The sequence below is a fragment of the Macaca nemestrina genome, unplaced genomic scaffold, assembly GCF_043159975.1.
Source record: "Macaca nemestrina isolate mMacNem1 unplaced genomic scaffold, mMacNem.hap1 Scaffold_53, whole genome shotgun sequence".
NCBI classification, from domain to species: Eukaryota; Metazoa; Chordata; class Mammalia; order Primates; family Cercopithecidae; genus Macaca; species Macaca nemestrina.
The window spans coordinates 197,982-221,026 of NW_027257706.1; the positions used below are offsets into that span (position 1 = coordinate 197,982).

General features: G+C 43.8%; 1 pseudogene; it reads right to left on the bottom strand.

Moving 5' to 3' along the window:
• Window positions 1-7,111: 7,111 nt before the first annotated feature.
• Window positions 7,112-21,895, bottom strand: LOC139361491 (putative uncharacterized protein LINC02693; annotated as a pseudogene).
• Between the last annotated feature and the right edge of the window lie 1,150 nt (window positions 21,896-23,045).

Genomic DNA, 23,045 nt, shown 5'->3' on the forward strand with positions numbered 1-23,045 from the left:
CTTTCTGAAATCATTGATAGTGGCCTCATTCATCTGTTGAGGTTTTATATGAAAACAAAACCTTATACCATTGTGTGGAGAAAGGTGCTGACCTTCTTTGTGGTGGGGTGAATATTCAACACACCCAGCAGCTGTTTTGCGTTCTCAAGGAGGGAGGCCCAAAGTATTCCAATTGTAATAGGGTCTCTCAGTTGTGACCTTGCTAGTCACAGCGTGGTCCACAGACCAGCAGCACTAGGGTTACCTGAAGCTTGTGTGAAATGCTGCATCCCAGGCCTAATGCATCCCATGCATCAAAAGCACACGTGTTCTTCCTATTGCTGAGAGGGAAGAGGGACAGTAGCACAGGAGCAAAGCCAGCACTGTGATTGCTGTTAGGGACAGTGCCAGAGCACCCAGCCCCAAGCCCCACCACCACCGCCCCTTTTTCTTAATTACAGAATTCACTTGAAATTAAAAATCCCTGCTCCCTAAATACCCACCCTCTCCTCTGGCTTTCTTTTTAGCTGAGGCAGCTGCTCTTGTCTCTTCTTTCACCCTCTCCTGGCATCACAGCATCCTGGGATGCTGCGTTTCACACAAGCTTCAGGTAACCCCAGTACTGCTGGTCCATAGACCATGCTGTGAGCACCCTCAGGACTCCTCATTCAAGTGCAGTCGAGTACCATGCAAATGGCAGGGAAAACCAAAGAAAGCTCAGGTGGCCCATCATGGCTGTCATTGGTGGAAGAGTGTCTCTATTTAACTCTGAACCTTAGTAATGACATGCTCTCCCCTTTTCCTGGACCTTCATTTTAAAATAGAGCATTCAGGTGGGAAGGGACCCACAGGAGCATTTTGATCCTGAGCATGCGCTGGGCGGTGGCTCTAGCCTTTGGGATTTTGTTCTCATTTACTTTTTTTTGAGATGGAGTCTTGCTCTGTCACCCAGGCTGGAGTGCAGTGGTGCAATCTCGGCTCACTGCAACCTCTGTCTCCTGGGTTAAAGCAACTCTCCTGCCTCAGCCTCCTGAATAGCTGGGATTACAGGTGCACGCCACCATGCCCAGCTAATTTTTGTATTTTTAGTAGAGATGGGGTTTTGCCATGTTGGCCAGGCTGGTCTCATACTCTTGACCTCAAGTGATCCACCCGCATCAGCCTCCCAAAGTGTTGAAATTACAGGCGTGAACCACCATGCCTGGCCTGTCCTCATTTACTTAAAGAGCAGTTACTTACCCCCAATTTCCCATAGATAGTGGCCAACTTCTTTGAAATCCAGAGACATTTTCTAATGCTCAACCCTTTCTTCACCAGTTGTATCTGTTTCTAAAATAAGTGTCACTCAGGATGGATATGCTTTTAGAGAAACACTGTGACGAAGACCCTTTGCTCCAGAGGAGGGACCTGCAGTGGCCCCAGGCTGTGGCTCCAGCATCACTTGAGACAGTGTGAACATTTGGACACAATTATAAAGAGGACACTTAATTAAAGAGCACACTTACAAAGGAAAGGGGCAGGAAAGCTGGGAGGCAGGAGGTCTGGGACCCCATATGGGACAGGCAGTTGTGTGTTGTTGGTACCGCCTTCCTGCCATGGCTTTCCTACACCAGCAGAGAGAAAGTCCACTTCTTTTTTTTTTTTTTTTTTTTTTTTTTTTTGAGACAGGGTCTCACTCGTCACCCAGGCTGGAGTGCAGTGGCGCTGTCTCGGCTCACTGCAAGCTCCGCCTCCCGGGTTCACACCATTCTCCTGCCTCAGCCTCCCGAGTAGCTGGGACTACATTCTCCCACCAGCACACCTGGCTAATTTTTTGTATTTTTATAGAGACGGGGTTTCACTGTGTTAGCCAATATGGTCTGGATCTCCTGACCTCGTGATCTACCTGCCTCAGCCTCCCAAAGTGCTGGGATTACGGGCGTGAGCCACCACTCCTGACTGAGAAAGCCCATTTCTGCTCTTTGCTGAAAGCCTCTCTGGATGGAAGGCCCAGTTCCACAGGAAGGAAATCCTGGTAGCTGAGGCTTGGCTGTGCACAGACTGGATGGCTCAGCCTGTGGCCGGCAGGCACCCAGGGCCCCTGGTGGGGGTCTCACCAGCTCAGGACACCCTCAGCTCCCAGGTTGCAGCCACCACTGCCATTTCAAAGGTGAGAAGGAAAGGGTGTGTGGACCTCTCATCCCGCACAGTGAGGGAGGCGGGAGCTGGGTGGTGCAGGGAATTAGGAAAGGCAAACCTGGGACCTGTTGTACCCTGCGGTGCAGGTTCCAGAGGGGAGCAGCCCGGGGTGGCAGACGTTTGCATTTGGATGTTAGAAATGCTCTTCCTCGCGGGGCGCAGTGGCTCACACCTGTAATCCCAGCACTTTGGGAGGCCGAGGTGGGTAGATCACAAGGTCAGGAGATCGAGACCTTCCTGGCTAACACGGTGAAACACCGTCTCTACTAAAAATACAAAAAATTAGCCGAGTGTGGTAGCAGGTGCCTGTAGTCCCAGCTACTCGGGAGGTTGAGGCAGGAGAATGGCGTGAACCCAGGAGGGGGAGCTTGCAGTGAGTGGAGATCACACCACTGCACTCCAGCCTGGGCAACACAGTGAGACTCCGTCTCAAAAAAAAAAAAAAAAAAAAAAGCTCTTCCTGACTTTTCAGAGCTGACTGAAGCCCCCGGTTCTTGGCCTGTGTCTTTTCCTTGCCTTGGCGTCCACATTAACCAACTATATTCAATCAACAAGCTTAACATTGAGAATCAAGAGAAGCCCAGGACCTGGGGAGCCTGGGGCCCCCTTCAGCATCCACTGTGCTTGGGATGGGGCTCCCGACCCCGCTTCAAGTCACCTCTTGTTCTCCTGCCCCAGAGGAGCTGGCACACCAAGCGATGCTTCCTTTTGTTCACGGCCTTTATGGGAAGGGACTGCGGTCTCTCCTTGGTGCCAGTGTTAGAAGGAAGAATTGGTGCTCACTCAGTCCTGCTGTGTGTGGAAGTCTCCTCCGCACCCCGCCCTATCTTGTCAATCAACACCACTCGGTTGAGCACTTTGTTCCCAGGCTTTGTTTCCTGGCCCTTGACAATAAACAGAACAGTCTCCCTGAGCCTTTCACACCACATAGACCTCTCAGGATGAATTGCTGGAGCAGCTCCTGCTGATGCTGGGCCTTGGGAAGAGGGGGCCAGCAGGGAGGTCCCACCCCTGAGCTGAGAGCTCCCTTTATAAAGGCAAGTCCAAACCCCAGCGTTTTGGGGGTCAGCAGGGGAGAGAGCAGGGCTGAAGGCATAGAGGGGGCACCCTGCACTTTATACCTGGGGCAATGCAACAACAAAGGTGCCAGGTGTGTGGACACACACGTAGAGGAAGAGTGCTGCGCACCCTCAAAGCCTGGTCTGAGGATCAGCAAACCAGCCTCTCTGGGAAGCTTGTTGGAAAGGCCAGCTATCAAGCCCCTCCCCACCCCTGGTGCACCAGAACCTTCAGTCTGACTTAGCCCTGCGTGACTCTCCTGCTCCCGATGTCTGGGACGGGCTGCCTGCAGCACTGGCTCTCAATCTGCCTGATCGTCAGCACCACCTGGAGAGCCGGAGAAGTTCTGAAAAGACAGATCTCTGGGTGCTTCTATCCCTGGGATTGTGACTCAGTAAGTAAGGGGAGAGGCACAATCATTTGTATCTGTGTTTTTAAAGCTCCCCCAGTGTTCCGGATGCTTAGCCAGCCTGGGGACCCTCTCTCTGCTCTTTGGGTATCTTACAGGTAAGAAAGATGTCATTGTAAGCTTTTATCCTTGGAAACACATTCATTCCAAACATATGGAAAGAACTTACTAGGCCGTGTGTGGTCGCTTATGCCCGTAATCCCAGAGCTTTGGTAAGCCAAGGTGGGCGGATCACTTGAGCCCAGGAGTTTGAGACCAGCCTTGACCTCCTTGACTGCTGGGGAGTTGATGAGGGACCTGGACACCATCAGAGTGGTTTTTTGTTTCCCTTTGTGTACAGTTCTGAGTTCATTATTTATGTATTATTAGGGTTTGGAATAGGCTCATATAAATATTTCAGGTCCTAAAATAGCTGTGACAGTGTCACTGATCTACCCCTGAGCTGAACATCCACTCCTCCACTGCCATTTTAATCCTCCAGTCACGTGAGGGAGGATGGGATTCTGTGTGAACGTCTTTCTCACTCATGTTCAAAGATCATATCTGCCTGTCTCATCTGTCGAGAGTGTAGATTTTGTTCTGATGGTGGATTCAAAATAGACGAAACGTGTGGTCATTGTACTTGGCAAACAGCTTTTCACATCAGGATACTTCCGCCCCCGGCTCAGGGCTGGTCCAACTGTGTGACGAATGCAGCTCAGTGCAAGTGCCCGGTCTGCCACCCTCAGCCCCGCAGCTGCAGTGTTAGAATAGCCGTGCCATGGGCACACAGCGCTGGTGATATGGGAAATGTGGATTAACAAATGCTTAATTCACATGTGCTTATAGAAAAAACTTTATACAATAAAAACAGCCAATTGTTAGATTTACATCTTTTTCTGTCACTATATTTAAAAGGAATCAAGAATTTTCATGCCGCTTCCAGGTATTCTTGAGACTGGTATATCGTTTCTTTTTGAAAAGTGCATTATTGCATAACAACACATAGCTAAAAATATTTTTATATTTTTATGTATTTATAAGTATATTTTAGCTGAAAAATATCAGTAGTATACATAGCTTATAGCAGTTTGGGAATTGTTGATATATATGGTAATAATGCATTGTTTGGGATGATTTAAAATTATATTAGGATATTAGGAGCCCAAGATAATGATCCAAATTGAGATCCTCTTGTCTAGTATCCTTTAAAATGGCAAAACATCAAATCTAGAAAATAGATAAGAAATGAATTTTAAGATAAAGGTACAACAGACTTTCTATTTTTACAAAAATCATTATTGATTTTCAAAAATATAATTTGGAATTCAAGCTGTTAATTTAAAAAGTACTTATTTCATAATACAGTGAACAAAACTGGCTGTTAGAGAAAACACCTCATCTTGCTGTCCCCAAATCTTGCAACTTTTCAAAGTTTCAGAATTTTGTAAAATATTTTGAATAGCCCAGACTTTCTGAAAATGGGTATAGCCTTTCAAAGTATTAGAATTGACAAGCTTTTAAATGCTAATCTTATTTTATAAAGTGTTGACTTTTCACTGTAGACTAATAGCAAACAGTTTGTAAAGAAATGTAAATAAAAACTGTAAATTAAAAAATAGGCTTATTAGTTTTCAAAAACTTTATTTAAAAGGAAGGGGCAATGTTGATTGGAGTAAGGAAATATTTGAAAATGTATTTTGTGAAAGAAATCAATGCACGCGTGCGCACACACACACACAGCCCTCAAAAGCAAAACTCCAACAATGCAGCTGTTGCTCCTTTGCAGCAATATTTACCTCACTTTGAGTGAGGGCCATACTGCTTGAAAGTGCAGTAACTTAAACACCTTGCCTATGTCTAATGATTAAAAACTAAGTTCTACTCAGCCCCTGACACCCACCAGAGAGAGATTCTAGGTTATTCCTTGTGGGCAAATGTGTTCATGGACCACTGGATCAGGGACTGTTGAATCAGATGTGTGAGCCTCTCTACATGTCATGGTTTGTAGAGATCAAAGTTTTCCCTGAGTTTGATTTCCCTGTAGAGATCAAACTCCCTGGGGGATGTCATCTCCAGCTATGAGCTCCAGGGCAATGCTGTCTCGGATGAGGGTCTGGGTTAACCTGAGCTCCTGGAGAAAGCTGGGTGTACTTAAGCACTCTATGAAGACTGTATGTGGTGGCAATGCTGTTGGGGTACCCCATGGGTAGCCTAGAAAAGAAGTACTGTGTCCCATTGCAGGTGAAGGTGAATTAGGGCAGAGAGGCTATTGAAGTAGGCACTGAACAGAACATGATAACTGAATCTATAACAGCAAAATCTTTACCAGTTGTTGATTGGATGGGGTCAGTAAATTTTTTAATACTGGCTATTGGGTATAGGGGCCTTAATGAAAGGATTACAATGTTAAGGTTGTAGTAATCCACCATGAAGCACCATTTATTTCTTCCAGGCTTAAGCACAGGCAAGACTGAGCTGTCAAATGGAGAAGCAGTGGAGAGAATCACCCTTTTATTAACAAGGTTTTACATATTAAGTTTTAAACTTGAAGGTCCTGTACATCTGAATTGTGTCTCTCCCAAAATTACATATTGAAGCCCTTACCCCCAGTACCTCAGAATGTGCCCATATTTACAGATACAGGCTTTAAAGGGTGTGATTAAGTTAAAGTGAGACCATTAAGGTGGGCCCTAATCCAACATGACAGGTGTCGCTATAAAAGAAGAAATCTGGAGACATAGAGACCTCAGTGCTGGGTGTGCTCATAGGAAGGGTCATCTCAGGTCAGGAGAGAGGCCTCAGAGAAACCAAATCCCCCACACCTCAGTCTTGGAATTCCAGCCTCCAGAACAGCGAGGAAATACATTCTGATTATTAAAGTCACCCAGGCTCTGGTAGCCCTTGCAGACTAACACATCTGGCTATAACTCACAGAGTCATATGAACTATTTTAACTGGGGATCTGCAAGGTCCAATTTGTCTCATAGTCATAGTCATATTAGCTATTTTCACTGGGGACCTAAAAGATCCAAGCCAATTTATAAGTGCCAAAGACTTAATTGAATCATATTTATTATTCATTGTGTTTGAGCATATTTTAGGGCAATGAGTATTATGCCTATGTGAAATTTGGGCAAAGCTACAGTTAAAATAAAGCATGCCTATTTTTCCTCTATAGTTATTTTGCCAGGATTACAGGCATTGCAGTGTTTATCCCAGGTATAACTGTAACTTGAGTCCCAGCATTGACTAAGTTCATGAAGCTTTGTCAATTGGTGCATTTTAGCATTTGTTAATCTGGAGCCCATGCTGTATAGGCACAAAAGACAATCAGGGCCCCTTTTATCTCTTTGTTATATAAATCCTCATAGTAAATTTTGTGTTTCCAATTGGGGCAATTTATGGACCTTTGTTTCATATTTATGTTACTGGGAAGGGGTCCTGATCCAGACCCCAACAGAGAATTCTTAGATCTCGTGCAAGAAAGAATTTGAGGCAAATCCATAAAGTGAAAGCAAGTTTATTAGAGAAAGTAAAGGAAAGAAAGAATGGCCACGCCATAGGCAGAGCAGTGGCAAGGGGTGCTCAACTGCTTGTACTTATTGTTACTTTTTGATTATATACTAAACAAGGGGTGGATTATCCATGAGTCTTCCAGGAAAGGTGTGGGCAATTCCTGGAATTGAGGGTTCGTCCCCCTTTTAGACAATATAGGGTAACTTTCTGACATTGCCATGGCATTCCTAAACTGTCATGATGCTGGTGGGAGTGTCTTTTAGCATGCTAATGCATAATTAGCATACAATGAGCAGTGAGGACAGCCAGACATCACTTTCATCACCATCTTGGTTGTGGCTGGCTTCTTTACCGCAACCTGTTTTATCAGCAAGGTCTTTGTGACCTGTATCTTGTGCCGACCTCCTATCTCATCCTGTGACTTAGAATGCCTGCCTTCCTGAGAATGCAGCCCAGTAGGTCTCAGCCTCATTCAAGATTCTCCAGGCTTAAGGGTGGGGTCTAAATTACCCAGGACCTATTCAAGATGGAGTTGTTCTGGTTCAAACACCTCTGGTATTTATATTAAAATATATAGACTTTTATTTTGGTGTCTAGGCCTGCCCTCTCCCTCATTTCTGGACTTCTGGCTGCCCAAAGCCAAGGTTTTGAGTTACTGTCTCTGGCTGACAACTCAAAGTGTGGACCTCCTAAGGGGTTACAGGAGGCAGGGTGTGGGGTGGGGGTAACAGGCACCCTAGCCTCTTTCCCAGGCTCTCCAATCCCTTCCCAGGGAGCCCTGGCAAATTGAGCTCATGTTGTCCATGGCTTGTGAGTGAGACCAGATCCAGGACTCGCTGATGGGCCACCTAACTGAACCTGGGCTGCATGCAAACATCCCAACATGGAGGGCTCCAGCATCACAGTGAAGCCCCTGCCTTCGGCAGATCCCGCCACCATCTGCAATCCTTCCCTTTTCTGCATGACAGAGCCTAGGGTCTCTGCTAATCCAAAACATAGGTTTCAGACATTCCCACCTTTAATTCCTCCTGGAAGAGCAGCAGCCCAGAAAATCAGCAATCTGGGGAGGACCAGGGTCAGGGCAGAGGCCACAAGGACAGCCAAGGTGCCTGCCAGTTCCTACCTAACCTGGAGATGAAAACCACCAATTCCCGAACAGCCCCCAGTGTGGCCCTGTGGCTCCTCCATGGCATCAGCAGCAGTGTGGGCACCATAAGAAGGCAGTGGCCACCAGGGCACGTCCTCCAAGGAAACATCCTCCCCAGGCAGCTCCATCAGGTGCGACACCAGCAGAATTTGCCTGAACGTGTGACCTCAGCCACTTCCTCCTACCAACACCCATGCTTCAGGCCAGCCCGAAAGACCCGGCGTGAGCTCAAAGCAGAGTGGGGGTGAAGAAGCCTCACAGGGTGGACAGGTGAGGGGCAGGAACAAAATGAAGGATGTATGTGTGGGTGTGGGGGGTCAAGTGTGTCCCAGTGCTTTCCATGGAGCATGCAGACCCTGAGTTACATGGAGCACACAGACCCCGAGTACCACAGAGCACAAGGACCCTGAGTTCCATGGAGAACACAGACCCCGAGTACCACAGAGCACAAGGACCCTGAGTTCCATGGAGCACAAAGGCCCTGAGTTCCACGGAGCCAGGAGACCTCAAGTTCCACAGAGCAAGAAGACTTTGAGTTCCATGGAAAATGAAGACCCTGAGTTCCATGGAGCAAGACGACCCTGAGTTCCACAGAGCATGCAGACTGCGGAGTTCAATGGAGCTCAACGAGGTGATGCAGGAGATTGGCCAGGAGCGGGACACAAAGAGCTGCTGTGTGTGCACAGCATGTTTGGTCTTGGGGGCCCTTGGAGGTGGAGGTTGAAGGGGCATAAAATGTGGAGGCATTTGCTCAACAGGTTTTCAAAGAAGAGGGCGTACAGCACTTCCACACACTCAAAAGCACGCCGGGTGGAAGGTTATATGACAGCCTGCAGCTGGCTGGGCAACCAGAGGAGAGGCTGGCTGGCCTGTGCCCACCTGGGCGAAGCTTCAGAGACTGGTTGACTTTCTTCTGGGGCACTTCTCCCCTCCTCTTCTGTGGTGCTTCTCTTGTCTTTTCTTTCACGTTTGTGGGGCAAGGGAGATGATTCTGTAGAAATAAACAAAGATAAGAAAACTTAATGGCCAGGCATTTAACATCTTATTTTCTGAGCTTCTGCTAATGATGGGTTGTGACTACTGACTTGAGTGATTCTCATTACGTTCATCTTAGAGAACACAGGATCGTCACTTCCTAGAGCAGGTTGCATAACAATGATATTAACACCAACAGGCACCACCATGCCTGGTTAATTTTTAAATTTATTTTGTAGAGACAAGGTCTAATTATATTGCCCAGGCTGGTCATGAACTCCTGGGCTCAAGCAATCCTTCCATCTCAACCTTCCAAAGTGCTGGGATTACAGATATGAGTTACTGTGCCTGGCCTGGCAGTTCCTTATAAAGCTAAGTATACCCTTATATATAAGCTGACAACTTATATTCACACAAAAACTTCCACGTAAATGTTTATGACAGCTTTATTCATAATTGCTAAAACTTGGAGGCAATCAAGATGCCTTTCAGTAGGTGAATGGATAAACTGTTGTGGATTCACACAATAAATTATTATTCCTTGATTTAAAACTGAGCTCACAAGCCATGAAAAGACACACAGGAAACTTAAATGCATATTGGTAAGTGAAAGGAGCCCACTTGAATGCTATGTACTATAGAATTCCAACCATACGATATTCTGTAAAATTGCACATGATATTGTATGGAAACAGTAAAGAGAGCAACAGTTATCAGGGTTGTGGGAAAGGGAGGGTGAAAGAAAGAAACAAATAGCTGAGGCACAATGGATATTTTAAGACAGTGAAACTATTCTGAATGCTGCATTAATGATGGATACATGTCATGTCATTACACATTTCTCAAAATTATAGAAGGTACAACACAAAGAGTGACCTCTAATGAATTTTAGTTAATAATAATGTTTCTACATTGTTCATCAACTGTAACAAACGTACCACAAGGCAAGGTTGTAAGGGTAACAACAGAGCATGTGGGCAGGAGACTGGGTATATGAGAATTCCCTGACTCTTTTTTTCATGTAAATCTAAAACTGCTCTAACAAAAAGTCCAATAATTAAAATCCAAAAGGCCATAAAGGGTAGAATGGATAAATAAATTACAGTATGTTTATACAATTGAATAAAATGAATAAACTTGCAAGTTAAATGTAATACCCATGATGACACACACATACACATACACACACACACAAGAGAATATATACAAAAGGAAATGAGGAAATTAAAACATTTCATTATCAAAAATCAATTAAATACAAAAGAAGACAGTATGTAGGAAATGAAGAACAAAAAAGCTGTAAGACATATAAACAACAAACAGTATATGACAGAAATAAATCCCTCCTTATCAGTAAATACACAAAACCAAAAGTTGGTTTTTGAAAAGATGAACAAAACTGACAAAACTTTAGCTAGATTGACTAAGAAAAAGAGACTCAAAGTCAGAAATAACAGTGGGACATTATTATGAATTCTACAGAAATAAAGAATTATAAGAGGTGTACTATAAACAACTGTTTGCCAACAAATAGGACAGTCTAGATAAAATAGACAAATTCTTAGGTATACAAAACCTACTAGGACTGAATAATGAAAAAACAGAAAATTAGAATAGACCCCGTAACTACTAAGATTGAATCAGTCATCAAAAACTTTCTGACAAAGAAAGGCCCTGAACCAGATGATTTCACTGGTGAATCTTACCAAACATTTAAATAACATTAATCCAACTCTTCGAAAAAATTGAAAATGAGAGAACATTTCTAAACTTATTCTATGAGGTCAGAATTACCCTGATACCAAAGCCAGAAAAAAAAAGTAGACAAGAAAACTAGAGATCCATATCACTTCCCTGATGCATACCAATGCAGAAATCCTCAACAAAATACCAACAAACTAAATTCAGCAGTATATTAAAATAATTATACACTATGACCAAGAAGAATTTATTCCTGGAATGCAAGGATGGTTGAACATTCAAACATCACTGCATTAACAGAATGGAGTGGCAAATCACAATTATCTCAACTGATGTAGAAAAAGCGTCTACTACAGGTTTTATTCTACATAAATTTAAAAATCAACAAAGATGGTGAGGGGGTCGGATGGAATGCAGTGGGTGACAAATGAATCTTACTGCATTACAAATTATGACTAACCCATATTGAAGAGTGTGGGGAAAAAAAGTCTTCAGCTAAGTAACCTTGGAAAATACTGTTTTGACTGCATACTGTAAGACTCAAGAACTGTACACAAACATACTGTTGGCGAATTTGTTTCAGGGTATGGGTTAGCAATTCTGAAATGATTTTCCGTGTTAGCAAATATATTTTAGAGAATTAGATCCCAGTTTCTCTCTGTAGGTGAAAGAGTTACAAATAAGCAAAGGGAGAATGCTAGAATAAATCCTGAGGTGCTGCACTAGAGTTAGGAATGTCAGTATGAACCCTTATCTATTTTAATGTATCTGTTTAGATAGACAGATAGAGATAGGTAGATGCTGAGTTTGTATTCATGCATACATGTTTGGAAACATTCACGTGTTTCCAAACTATGCTGAGAGAGCCTAGAAGCAGTGATATCCCAGTATTAATGAGCACACCCAGTACCCAGATCTTAGTTTCTAAATACCATTCTCCTATAAAAGAAACCCAGGCTTCTTGGAGAAATGACTAATTCTAGGCCTGCCATGAAAAACACAAGATGAGACTAGAGCATCTTGCAGTGCCAGAAAATAAAATGTGCTTTTAAAAAACATAAAAGGGTGGAGACATGTCAAACGAAGCCAACCTGGAAGAGCTCTCTGTGACTCAAGGTGGAACAATGTGAGTGGCAAATAATTATGACAGCACTAAATTATAACCCAGAACATAAAAGAAATAGTCACAAGTCCATACTGATATAGAAAAGATTAAATAAATCAGGAAGGAAAGACAAATCTTCTTACAGAAGAATTCCAAGTAATAAATGTTGAAGGATAGCACAAATAGAAAACTACCACTAGAACACTACAGTAATCATTACTGCAGGAAAGAGTCATCAATGAATGCAAAAGTTGTGATGAAACTTAAAGAAGAAACAGTATGTTTCTGTGGCCGCAAAATATCTCCCTCCAAATATTTATTAATATATTTTTCTTTTTTTCCCTCTTAATTTCATCTAAAGATCTATGACTAGAGCAAATATAATATTGTGTTGTGGGGTTTTTGACATGTACAGATATGAAATTTATGGCAACAACAGCACAAAGGATAGGAGATAAATGGTGCTATTCTGTAGTAAGTTTTTCTATTTTATACTCACTGTAATAGAACAATATTAACTCTAGACTGTGAGAATGTTAATGATGCACACTGTAATCCCTGGAGCAACTGCTAAAAAATGAAAATATGTGTCACTTCAATGCTAATAAAGGAATAAAACAATACAAAAAAGTACTTGTATAAGAATATTCATAGATCTTTACTAATATGATAGCCCAAAGCAGGAAATAGCCCAAATATTCATCAACAGAGAAATGTATGAACAAACCACAGTGCATTCATACAGCAGAATACTATTCAGCAATACAAAGGAACAAACTACTAAAATACACACTATGGAGATGTCTCACAAGCATTATGCTGAGACAGCTGGACATAAAAATGTATATTGTACGATTTCAAGCAAAATGAACTTATGGTTAAAAAACCCCCACAACAGTACTTTCCTCTGGGGGAGTTAAAAATTGCCTAGGAATGAGCATGAGGGAGGTTTCTGGGGATGATGGAAATATTCCATTCTGAAAAGGGGTGATGGTTATATGGGTGTTATTTATTTTTCAAAGCTGTACAATTAAGATTTGTGCCTTTCAATGCATGTATATCTTACCTCACCAAAAAAGAACTAAAAAAATACATAAAGTGAAGGGTAGGGAAAGGGCTGAGGTACAGAAGAAACAAAAATGGCACATGAATACTAGCTGTTGAAGCTGGGTCATGGGTCTATTATACAATTTTTTTCACTTTGTATATATTTAAACTTCTCTGTAATGAAACACTTGCACAGAAAGACGAAACTGATCTATAACATCAGCTGTTAAGACACTGGTACCTTTGAGGAGACAGGGAGAAAGCGCTTGTGGGCCACATGAGTGAGGCTGCTTCTATTTCTTGGTTACCCACGTGTATTAACTTTGTCATAATATATGTTGAGCTTTATGCTCGTATTTCTGTATGCACGCTATATATCAACAAAATATTTAAATACCACATATTTGCACACATAATTTAGTATCTCTGAGTAACAGCAGTGTTTTGTTTTGTTTCAAAGTGGGACACTTCTACTCACAGCATCATCAGATGAACTGTCATATTCTGATTATTAATGTCCTAACCCTTGGGTGAGACCCCCTAGGTCTTCCCATTTTTGCCTCAATTTGGTAAGTAGCAAGACTCTTATTTCTGATGATGTGATTTTATTTCCCAGCAAAGTCCTCCCCAAACCAAGGACACAATAACTAGCATGGTGCTCTGCACATCATATGCACTCAGTACTTGTGAAATTGAGTTGAGTCAAACAAAATGAGTAGCAGAGGTCAGGTCCTGCAAAAGATAGTATGTAAATAATGCAAGTAAGACTGAAAGGCTATAGCTCAGCAGCAAAGACTTTACATTCATTTGAGAAATCATTTGCTACTAGTTCATCAAAAGATGTTGGTTTCAAGCAGTGGTTCTCAACGCTAGCCACACACTGTAACCAGCTGGAGAGCTTTAAACAGCAAGGATGTCTGGATCCTGCCCCAGGGATTCTGATTTCACTGATCTGTTGCAACTTCAGTTTTGGGAATTTTAAAAGCCCCCTGCCACCCAGGTAATTGTAAGGTGCATCAAGGGTGAGAACCTTAGCTGTGCTAAAGGATGCATTGGCTGTGCCTGATTCCCTTGTGTGCTGTGGGGATTTGCCTCATTGCAGCATCTCAGCTTTACAGGGAGGGGTGGCGGGCAGTCTTAGAAAATGGCTCTGCCCTGTTGAAATCAAAGGACGGCTTCAAGACATGCTCAGCTGCTTGACTAAACTGCAGCAGGAGGAAATGTCTTCTCAGCAGATCTATCTTTACAGCAGGTGTTTTCAGAGGAAGAGGTTGTTTGGGGCACAGCATTTTGATTTAGTCTGTGTTGAAGACCAGTAATAGCCTCCAAATGCCAAGATGGGATGAAAAGAATTTCCAAACATGTGGAGTGCTTTATACGTGTTTTCAAATTTCTCCTATGATTAGAAATGAAAAATATAGTGCTAGTGCCTTGATTTCTTAACTCAGCCTTCAACCATTTCCCCAAAATTATTCCAAGTTATTCCAAGACGCTTCCCAATCATTATCTGGAGAGGAATATTCCTAATGGTGAAGAACACTTCAAGGATGAGAATCTTGCCGGAATCCTGCCTCTATTGCAGAAGAGTCACCCTCCAGAACCTGGAAGGCCCAGGGAAGCCGTGTGATAGTGCGGCCCATGGAGGTGGCTGTGTTCTGGAGTCAGGCCGAGCAGATCCTGAGGCCCAGCACAGCCCGCTTAGTAGCTGTGGGGCTTTGGACAAGTTACTTGACTTGGACAGTTATATACATTTTGTCTGCAAGAAAAGGCATAGTGATGCTAACTGCAACAATAGCGATTCTTCGTCCCTCCCTGTGTCTGCATCCTTTGCAATGTGCTTTTACAGCTGCTCCCATCCAGGGGTAGAATCTGTTTCCCAAGACTTGGATCCAGCTGGCAGTTTTGGGCCCAGTCTCAAAAGGTCTTGAATGCTTCTTCCTTTTCTTTCAGAACCCTGCCATCTCAATTAACAAGCCCAGGTTAGCCTGCTAGAGGATGAAACATTATGGGGAAGAGAACCGAAGTTGCCCAGTCCACAGCCAACTCACTCTCAACAGCAGAGCTGCCTGGTCACTGACACCCTTCTCCCATACACACACATGAAGATTGCTATGCCTTATAAGGTATGGCAGGTTTTATAGGTATCACAATTCATTTATGGTAGGAGCCTGCCATAAATTGCTGACCTGCTCAATCATGAGCTAAATAAGTTTTGGGACAGCTATTACACAGTAACAGTGAACTAACACACCCAGAGCAGACAGGATGCCAGGATTAACAACATGCTGATTACAAGTTAGCTGGCAAACGGTAGGGACCATCTAGGTACCTAATTCCTTTTCCCCTTATTAGAAGTTGGGTCCCTTGAATTATAAAGAAATGCATGTAGACATGTATGTGCTTAAAACTCACACAGTATCACACAACACAGGAGGAAACAGATGACAGCCTGACCAAGGCCAAATAGCAAGGTAAAGCATTTGTCTGGAATCTATTCCCTCCAAATCTAATCTCTGGAGGTCAAGGCTGTGGACAGGGCCCACCTCCTGGGACCCCGCTATCCTCTGATCTCTGGAGGGAGAATGGCCCCACCAAGCAGCAGATGGGTAGCAGTGTTGTACCTGTGGCCACCTCCTGCTGGCAGCCCCTGCTCTCTTAGGGCACTCTCTCTTCCTTTGGGACCCAAAAGAGATGTGGGTAGGGAGGGGGAGGTCCCTGGCTCCTGGCAGAGAAATTCAGTTCAGGCCCTTCACCTTCCTGAGGTCAGGGAGTCAGAGCCCTCAGAACATCAGGAATGTGGCTGCTCCGAACTGGGATATGCTAGAAGTGTAAAATATGGGGTGAGTTTTAAAGATTTAGGACAAAGAAATGTAAAATGTTTCATTAATAATTTTATACTGATCACACATTAAAATGATATTTTGGATATATTGGGTCAAATAAATTATATTATCACAAATCAATTCCACCTGCTTCTCTTTAGTTTCTTTAACCTGGCTAGTAGAAAATTTAAAACTACAGACAGGCCTAGATCATATTCTGTTTATATCGGACAGGCTGTCTTAGAGGACGGCCTCCCTTCTGAAGCTCAGGCTGCCTCCAGTCATGATGGAAGGGGAAGTGGAGCAACGAAGAAAGGAGGTGGGTGCCAGGTGCTTTCAAACAACCAGCTCTCATGTTTCATAGAGCAAGGACTCACTCACTAACACCGGGACAGCACCAAGCCGTTCCTGCAGGATCTGCCCCCAAGACCCAAACACCTCTCACTAGGCCCTGCTTTCAACATTGGGAATCAAATTTCTTTTTCTTTCTTTTTTTTTTTTTTTTTGCTAGTGGCCAGGAAGGTTGTAAAATATGAAAATGTTAAATAATTTGTCATTTTGTTGTTTCCATTTATGAACAAAGGACTTAATAAAAAATGTAAGGTGTAACATTACAATAAAATACATTCATTTCAATATCACGCTGGAATTCAACATTGCTTTGACTGGGGCTGCAGAAGCAATGCAGAGCTGCTTCCTCCTCCAGACCTCACAGCTCAGCAAGCCTCTCAAGGGCTGGCTGCTGGCCACTGCGTTTGCAGTTTTTATAGGTTCTCTTCCTTCCAGGTGATTAACGAACAAGGCCAAAGGTGTTTGAAAGTTTCAGAAAACATGGGATTTTTCTTTCTGTGGCTCACCAGCATTTTCATTTCTAATATCAACAATACCATATGCAGGCCACAGCTGAGCCAAAACACATGATGACTTGAATCTGAAGTCAGATTGTACCTAATATTTAGGGCCATATGCATTATTAAAAAGGGACATATCTTTCAACAATTCCAGTAAGTTCCCAAGACTGAGTTCCCACTGGGTACTAGCCTGTGGTGGTGCCTCTGTGCTTTTTACTGAGGGCAAAATGGGACAGTGTTTGCTGAGTTCAGAGCTGAGGGGCTGCGGTGCCATGCAGGGAGCACGACTTCCCACTGAATAACACTCCTCTGTGAGAGCGGCCTGGCGGCCAAGGCCAGAGGGCTCAAGGCAACTGTCTCCTGTTTTCCTAACAAGCAACATTTTCAGGGAAAAATCCCAGTTTCAATGTAGGAATGTTTGGATGGTGGCTCAGGCCTGGGACTGAATTAAAAAGGAATAAGGAGATCAAATCCACATTTTAATTATAAACAAATGTCTCACTGAAAAAATTCCAGACCCATAAATCTATGTATGTATTAGTTATCAGAGTAATTTAAAATGTGAGGAAATTATACAGTGTGTGTCCCTTATTATATATTTCTCCCCTGCCACCACTTTTTAAACATCTAAAGTTCCTAACACATAGATACTCTTTATAAGGGAAAAAAAAAAACTATTGACATTAATAGTTTGAAAATTTGTCCTCTCCAAATCTCATGCTGAAATTTGATCTCCTAGTGAGACCCTGTCTCTACAAAAAATAAAAAAATTAGTTGGCATGGTGGATTGAGCCTGTTATCCCAGCTACTCAGGAGGCGGAGGTGGGAGGATCTCTGGAGCCCCAGGAGTTGGATGCCACAGTAAGCTATGGCTCAGCTCAGCCTTGGCTTCTATAGTGAGCTACAACTGCACTACTGCACTCCACCCTGGGTGACAGAGTCAGATTATATCCTTAACAAAACAAAAAAAAGAAATTTGATTTCCAATGTTGAAAGCGGGGCCTAGGCCAGGTGCAGTGGTGCATGCCTGTAATCCCAGCACTTTGGGAGGCTGAGGCGGGCAGATCACAAGGTCAGGAGATCAAGACCATCCTGGTTAACATGGTGAAACACCATCTCCACTAAAACAAAAAATTAACCAGGCATGGTAGTGCGCGCCTGTAATCCCAGCTACTTGGGAGGCTGAGGTAGGAGAATGGCATGAACCTAGGAGGCGGAGCTTGCAGTGAGCCGAGATCATGCCACTGCACTCCAGTCTGGGTGGCAGAGTGAGACTCTGTCTCAAAAAAAAAAAAAAAAAAGAAAAAAGAAACAAAAGAAAGTGGGGCCTAGTGAGAGGTGTTTGGGTCTTGGGGGAAGATCCTTCAGGAATGGCTTGGTGCTGTCCCGGTTGTAGTGAGTGAGTCCTTCCTCTATGAAACATGAGAGATGGTTATTTGAAAGCACGTGGCACCCACCTCCTTTCTTCCTCGCTCCACTTCCCCCTCCACCATGATTGGAGGCTTCCCAGGGTCCTCACTAGAAACAGATGCTGGTGCCAGGCTGGTACAGCCTGCAGAATCATGAGCCAAATAAACCTCTTTTCTTCATAAATTACCCAGCCTCGGGTGTTCTTTTATAGCAATACAAAATAGACTAATACAGACATCAATGTGAATATTTAATATTGGAAAATATTTTTCATTTTCTATTTTGTCTGTATAGCTAACATTAAAGAAGCCAAAGACACAGAATGCTACATCTCAGATACTGCATTTTGTAAAAAACATGAAGGTAAAAGCTTTGTTTCTTCAAGTACTAATCAATGATAGTTTTACTTTGCCCGTTTTATGCAGAATACAGTTCCATGAACCATGGGGAGATGGAAAATAATCATGTCCCAGCCTTCCAGGGAAGTTCTTGGAAGGCTGGGACAGGTAAGATTGCATCTATAAACTCTGCAATGTCTGTCACACAACAGACACTTAATGAGAAGGCTACTGAATGAAAGAATACTTCCAACCAGCCTGGAGCTCAAATGCAGGTTCTCCCTGAAGTTCTGCATCTCACACTGTGGGCTTCCACGCACATGTCCACACCACCTGTGCACCCACTTCCTTATTGGACCTGAGCAGAACCCCACTTTCCAGCCCCTGCCTGTGACGGGACAACCAGGCCCTTGGGATCCACATCTCCAGCAGCTGGAATTCAGAGTTTATGACCTGCCGTTTTCCACATTCCCCCTCAGGACCTGCACCCCGCAGCATTGCACCTTCTATTCTGCTGTCAAGGCCCAGAGCTCGTTCATCTGCTTCCAGCAGCTCTCCACCCCTCTTCCTCCCTTCCCTCCTGCTGGATCTCTTTCTTTCATTGGTTCTTGTCCCTTTCCCTCAGTAAAAGAACTCTCCTTCCTCTCTGCCTCATTCACATTCACTTGGGAACCAAACATTCACCCCACAGTTTAGTATTCCTAGTTGTGGAACAATTCAGTCACCTTCTGGAATGAGACAAATGTGAAGAAGCCAGACATGAAAAATCACTTATATGGATCGATTTATATGAAATGCCCAGAGAAGACAAATCTATTGAGATGGAAACTAGCTTTGCAGTTGCTTACAGCTGGGGTAGGGGCTGCGGGAAATAACAGGGTGATAGCTAAAGGGTATAGGACTGATAAAAATGTTCTAAACTTAACTATGGTGTTGGTTTCACATAGCTGTGATTATAGTAAACCCTAGTGGATCATAAGGTATGTGAATTTTTCCTCAATAAAGCTGTTAAAAAAAAAATGAGGCTGGGCAGAGCAACTCAACCTTGTAATATCAGCACTTGGGGAGGCTGAGGCAGGAGGATTGTTTGAGACCAGGAGTTCAAGACCAGCCTGGACAAGAGTGAGACCCCATCTCTACAAAAGATTTAAACAATTTAGCCAAGCATGGTGGTGTGCACTTGTAATCCCAGGTACTCAGGAGGCTTAGGTGGGAGGATCACTTGAGCCTGAGAGTTGGAGGCTGCAGTGAGCCGGGATCATGCCACTGCACTCCAGCCTGGGAGACAGAGAAACACCCCAACTCAAAAAAAATTATTATGAACTATTTTATACATACAAAATTACACACAGACACAGACACAGACACAGACACACACACACACACACACACACACACACACACACACACACACACAGACTCACATAAAAGTAAAGTAAATACATTGTAGCCATCACTTGAAGCCATGTGCATGGTTGGCCCTTCCTAAATGTAACCCTTTGCCTCCCCATCTGGACAATCATTCTTCTGAAGCTTTACAAAAAGTATTATTTCCCTGACTTTCATTATACTTTTATTACATAATAATATCTCTAAATAATATATTGTTTCTCTAAAAACATACTGTTTAACTTTGTAAGTTTTTACACTTTCTATAAATGTGCTATGTATCTCTGTAACTTGCATTACTCATTCCACATTGTATTTTTGAGAGCCTTCTATGTTTTAAATAGTTTCCTGTTCAATTCTATGTGTTGCTTACTAATTAGCCTTTAAATTGAATATACTCAGACCTACCCGAGAGAGAATCCTTGTGGGATAATGAGTATAAAGTGCTTAAAGCAGTGCCCCATTCATTATCGGTATTCAATATTATATACGTACTACTAGATACAATATTTTAATACTGAGTAATTACACACATATTATGATTGCTCCTTTCTTTGTGGATGTACATTATTTCATCAACTACATTATGAACTAATAGTTTTCTTTCTTTTGCGGGAGGGGGCAGGGTCTGGCACTGTTGCCCAGGCTGAAGTACAGTGGTGCAATCATGGCTCACTGCAGCCTGGACCTCCCGGGTTCAAGGATCCTCCCACCTCAGCCTCCTGAGTAGCTGGGACTATCGGCAATGCCACCACTCCCAGCTAATTTTTAAATTTTTTGTAAAGATGGGGTTTCGCCATGTTGCCCAGGCTGGTCTCTAACTCCTAGCTCAGTCGGTGGCTCATGCCTGTAATTCCAGCACTTTGGGAGGCCAAGGTGGGAAAACTGCTTGAGCCTAGAAGTTCGAGACCAGCCTGGGCAATGTAGGGAGATGTAGTTTTTACAAAAATAAAAATAAAAATTAACAGGTATGGTGGTGCACACCTGTGGTCTCAGCTACTGGGGAGGCTGAAGCAGGTGGATCAGTAGAGCCCCTATCGTGGTGCAGTTTTGGCAAAAGACAAGAACCTGTCTCAAATTTTTCAGCTGATGGTTGTAGAGATAAAGTTTGAGCTTTCAAAGATTACAACATTTTAAACTAAATCGTTTGCTGGAAAAGCCACATGTTGCTTCCAGAAACAACTGGTAGACCACCAGGATCATGGTGGTGACTTCGAAAAGCTTTGGTGTGTTGACAAACGAGTGATGTTGCTGGTCTCAAGCCACTGCTACTGCGTACAAGGCAACTGCATGTAACAACCATATCAAATGTGGGTGACCAAGTGGCAACATTTAAGCATTTTACATCCTAACTTATGTGCAACTTAAACCTACTGCCACACTGTGAGTTAGGAAATTGGTAGGTTTTTTCTATTGACTTGCTGTGCCCTATAATTTTTCCTATTTTAAATAATGGGAAACAAGTTCTCAGTTTTTTTCTCAGAGAAAGTCTGACATTTCAGGCACAGATATGTCTGACAGTTATTACCAACAGAAGAGTTTCCAGCCTTTTCATCATAAAATTTTAATTACTTGCCTTGGAAATTACTTAACTTCGTTCCTTCCAAATCCGGTAGTAAAATGGGTGCTGCAGAAAGATGTAGCACGGATATTCTGCTGCTTTGCTTGTCCCCGCACAGACCTGGGGCTTCAGGAGCCTGCAGCCACGAAGTACAGGGACATCATCCGAATGGAAAAGTGAGCCAGGTGGTCCCGCAGCCGCAGTGCTGGGGCGCAGAAGCGCAGCCTATGCACGGCGGGTGGGAGGCCCGCGGGCTCGGGCCTGTGTTTTTGCGGCTGAGAGGCCCCCACAGGACAAGAAGGCCCCGACCCAGGCTTTTGGAGCCAGCGAAGCGGGGGTGAAACCCCAAGGGGCGTAAAGGTCCTCACACGTGCGGCCAAGCTTCCCCTCTGCATGGTGAGGGGTTGGACCTTTCCGTGGTGATTTTTTTTCCCATTATGCCGGGCGCGTAGCGGGCCCTGGGGCGGCGAGACGGGTGTGGGCGTTGCCCTGGAGGCCGGCGAGCGGATTAGCAGCAGCCCAAGGGACAGAGGGATGGAGGAAAGGAGTCTCTACTTCCAGGTTCCCAGTGATCGCTAAGTTCGTTACAAGCAGTAAACTGATGACTTCAGTCACCGGCCACGGAGATCTACGTGCAGTCCTCAGACATCGAGCCCCGGAGGCCAGGCGCACTGCTGCATGCCTCAGGGGGCGTGCGGGGCGGAGGGGACGGGGCGGGGCGGGGCGGAGGGGCGGGGACTGAAGGTACGGGGCAGAGGGGCAGGGGGCGGAGAGGGCGGGACGAGGCGTGGCGGGGTGGAAGGGGACAGGGCGGGCTCGGCGGGGGCGGGCTCGCCCAGCGCTGAATCCAAATCTCATCTAAGCTCTTTTCTAGCTCTGACATCGTATACATCACTGCATATGTGAATAACATGCCAAATACTGTATAAACAAATATTGACTTTTTTTCTTCTCTGGAGGTACTGTATAAATAAAGTATGTACATCGTATCTAATATCAGAACATTCAAATCCCATATTGAGAACATTATACATTGACCATAATCCTATAATTCTATGTAGCAACAGTGCGTTCCTTCTCAGTCTTCACTTTTAAAATATCTAAGAGGCTCGATGTCTTGATGCTTTTTCTTTTTAAACCCAACGTCCTTTCTCACATTTATTAGTTTAGTACTTTGGTTTTAATAAAAAGGTGGGGTTACAGAAAATCTGAATTATTCTGCAGTGTTTCAGGCAACCCAAGCTGAAAACAGCACTGTTAAGGTGGGGGGACAATTCTTATACTCTGTGAGTCTTGTTTAATTTTCATTAAATTTCCAGAATAATAAGCGTAGGATAGCTAAAGTTTGTCTTTGCGTGGTAGATTAGTTAACCTTTACTGAATTCACAATATGGCATCAGAGATTTAATCTGCATTTCCTAATTCTTATAAATTAAAGTTGAAGTGTAAGCTTAATTTGCACATCAGAAATACCTCATGCTCTGAATAAATAATGTTTTTAGTAGTGAGCATTCCTGATCTGCCTGTTTGTTAAGAATTGTCTGCTTTTTTCAGCTGCTACTCTGCTAAGACAGAG